At 43.3% G+C, this 2500-nt stretch overlaps 9 non-coding genes across 9 annotated transcripts; all 9 read right to left on the bottom strand.

Annotated features, from left to right (window-relative positions):
• Positions 1 to 227: 227 nt before the first annotated feature.
• On the bottom strand, positions 228 to 300 carry TRNAF-GAA (transfer RNA phenylalanine (anticodon GAA)). The gene has a single exon. It is a non-coding gene; the product is annotated as a tRNA-Phe (tRNA).
• A 78-nt stretch (positions 301 to 378) lies between these two features.
• On the bottom strand, positions 379 to 451 carry TRNAF-AAA (transfer RNA phenylalanine (anticodon AAA)). Its single transcript has one exon. It is a non-coding gene; the product is annotated as a tRNA-Phe (tRNA).
• Positions 452 to 981: 530 nt separating this feature from the next.
• TRNAF-GAA (transfer RNA phenylalanine (anticodon GAA)) lies at positions 982 to 1054 on the bottom strand. The gene has a single exon. It is a non-coding gene; the product is annotated as a tRNA-Phe (tRNA).
• Positions 1055 to 1132: 78 nt separating this feature from the next.
• On the bottom strand, positions 1133 to 1205 carry TRNAF-GAA (transfer RNA phenylalanine (anticodon GAA)). The gene has a single exon. It is a non-coding gene; the product is annotated as a tRNA-Phe (tRNA).
• Positions 1206 to 1283: 78 nt separating this feature from the next.
• TRNAF-GAA (transfer RNA phenylalanine (anticodon GAA)) lies at positions 1284 to 1356 on the bottom strand. The gene has a single exon. It is a non-coding gene; the product is annotated as a tRNA-Phe (tRNA).
• Positions 1357 to 1434: 78 nt separating this feature from the next.
• On the bottom strand, positions 1435 to 1507 carry TRNAF-AAA (transfer RNA phenylalanine (anticodon AAA)). The gene has a single exon. It is a non-coding gene; the product is annotated as a tRNA-Phe (tRNA).
• Positions 1508 to 1736: 229 nt separating this feature from the next.
• On the bottom strand, positions 1737 to 1809 carry TRNAF-GAA (transfer RNA phenylalanine (anticodon GAA)). The gene has a single exon. It is a non-coding gene; the product is annotated as a tRNA-Phe (tRNA).
• Positions 1810 to 2038: 229 nt separating this feature from the next.
• On the bottom strand, positions 2039 to 2111 carry TRNAF-AAA (transfer RNA phenylalanine (anticodon AAA)). Its single transcript has one exon. It is a non-coding gene; the product is annotated as a tRNA-Phe (tRNA).
• Positions 2112 to 2189: 78 nt separating this feature from the next.
• On the bottom strand, positions 2190 to 2262 carry TRNAF-GAA (transfer RNA phenylalanine (anticodon GAA)). The gene has a single exon. It is a non-coding gene; the product is annotated as a tRNA-Phe (tRNA).
• Positions 2263 to 2500: the final 238 nt, after the last annotated feature.

The following is a 2500-nucleotide window of genomic DNA, read 5'->3' as shown; positions in this document are numbered from 1 at the left end:
TTTTTCAAGTAACCAGGGACACTTTCCTTGGGAAAGCAGTTTACTTTAATGTACACGACCCAAAAAGCTTTCATGTTGCCGAAACCCGGGATCGAACGAGGGACCTTTAGATCTTCAGTCTAACGCTCTCCCAACTGAGCTATTTCGGCTCACATTCAAGAAGCTAGGGAATTTTTCCTGAAGCAAGTAATTTACTTTAAGATACACGACCCAAAAAGCTCTCGTGTTGCCGAAACCCGGGATCGAACCATGGACCTTTAGATCTTCAGTCTAACGCTCTCCCAACTGAGCTATTTCGGCTCACATTCAAGCAGCTAGGGAATTTTTCCTGAAGCAAATAATTTACTTTAAGATATACTATCCAAAAAGATTTCATATTGCCGAAACCTGGGATCAAACCAGGGACCTTTAGATCTTTAGTCTAACGCTCTTCCAACTGAGCTATTTCGGCTCTTGTTCAAGCAGCTAGGGAATTTAACCTGAAGAAAATAATTTACTTTAAGAGACACGATCCAAACACTTCTGCTGTTGCCGAAACCCGGGATCGAACCAGGGACCCTTTAGCTCTTCAGTCTAACGCTCTCCCAACTAAGCCATTTCGGCTCTTTTTCATGTAACCAGGGACACTTTCCTTGGGAAAGCAGTTTACTTTAATGTACACGACCCAAAAAGCTTTCATGTTGCCGAAATCCGGGATCGAACCAAGGACCTTTAGATCTTCAGTCTAACGCTCTCCCAACTGAGCTATTTCGGCTCACATTCAAGCAGATAGGGAATTTTTCCGGAAGCAAATAATTTACTTTAAGATACACGACCCAAAAAGCTCTCGTATTTCCGAAACCCGGGATCGAACCAGGGACCTTCAGATCTTCAGTCTAACGCTCTCCCAACTGAGCTTTTCGGCTCTTATTCATGCGACCAGGTAAACTTTCCTAAGCAAATAATTTACTTTAAGATACTCGACCCAAAAAGCTCTCGTGATGCCGAAACCCGGGATCGAACCAGGGACCTTTAGATCTTCAGTCTAACGCTCTCCCAACTGAGCTATTTCGGCTCATATTCAAGCAGCTAGGGAATTTTTCCTGAAGAAAGTAATTTACCTTAAGGTACACGACCCAAAAAGCTCTCGTGTTGCCGAAACCCGGGATCGAACCAGGGACCTTTAGATCTTCAGTCTAACGCTCTCCCAACTGAGCTATTTCGGCTCATATTCAAGCAGCTAGAGAATTTTTCCTGAAGCAAGTAATTTACTTTAAGATACACGGCCCAAAAAGCTCTCGTGTTGCCGAAACCCGGGATCGAACCAGGGACCTTTAGATCTTCAGTCTAACGCTCTCCCAACTGAGCTATTTCGGCTCACATTCAAGCAGCTAGGGAATTTTTCCTGAAGCAAATAATTTACTTTAAGATATACTATCCAAAAAGATTTCATATTGCCGAAACCTGGGATCAAACCAGGGACCTTTAGATCTTTAGTCTAACGCTCTTCCAACTGAGCTATTTCGGCTCTTGTTCAAGCAGCTAGGGAATTTTTCCTGAAGAAAATAATTTACTTTAAGAGACACGATCCAAACACTTCTGCTGTTGCCGAAACCCGGGATCGAACCAGGGACCCTTTAGATCTTCAGTCTAACGCTCTCCAACTAAGCCATTTCGGCTCTTTTTCATGTAACCAGGGACACTTTCCTTGGGAAAGCAGTTTACTTTAATGTACACGACCCAAAAAGCTTTCATGTTGCCGAAACCCGGGATCGAACCAGGGCCCTTTAGATCTTCAGTCTAACGCTCTCCCAACTGAGCTATTTCGGCTCACATTCAAGCAGCTAGGGAATTTTTCCTGAAGAAAATAATTTACCTTAAGGTACACGACCCAAAAAGCTCTCGTGTTGCCGAAACCCGGGATCGAACCAAAGACCTTTAGATCTTCAATCTAACGCTCTCCCAACTGAGCTATTTCGGCTCACATTCAAGCAGCTAGGGAATTTTTCCTGAAGCAAATAATTTACTTTAAGATATACTATCCAAAAAGATTTCATATTGCCGAAACCTGGGATCAAACCAGGGACCTTTAGATCTTTAGTCTAACGCTCTTCCAACTGAGCTATTTCGGCTCATATTCAAGCAGCTAGGGAATTTTTCCTGAAGCAAGTAATTTACTTTAAGATACACGACCCAAAAAGCTCTCGTGTTGCCGAAACCCGGGATCGAACCAGGGACCTTTAGATCTTCAGTCTAACGCTCTCCCAACTGAGCTATTTCGGCTCTTTTTCATGTAACCAGGGACATTTTCCTTGGGAAAGCAGTTTACTTTAATGTACACGACCCAAAAAGCTTTCATGTTGCCGAAATCCGGGATCGAACCAAGGACCTTTAGATCTTCAGTCTAACGCTCTCCCAACTGAGCTATTTCGGCTCACATTCAAGCAGATAGGGAATTTTTCCGGAAGCAAATAATTTACTTTAAGATACACGACCCAAAAAGCTCTCGTATTTCCGAAAC

This window comes from Phalangium opilio, unplaced genomic scaffold (genome assembly GCF_054372755.1).
Source record: "Phalangium opilio isolate 3A_F unplaced genomic scaffold, DU_Popi_V2 ptg000217l_1, whole genome shotgun sequence".
In the NCBI taxonomy this organism is placed as follows: Eukaryota; Metazoa; Arthropoda; class Arachnida; order Opiliones; family Phalangiidae; genus Phalangium; species Phalangium opilio.
Note: the sequence above shows the minus strand (reverse complement) of the source record. Positions and strands in the feature narration are given on the sequence as shown.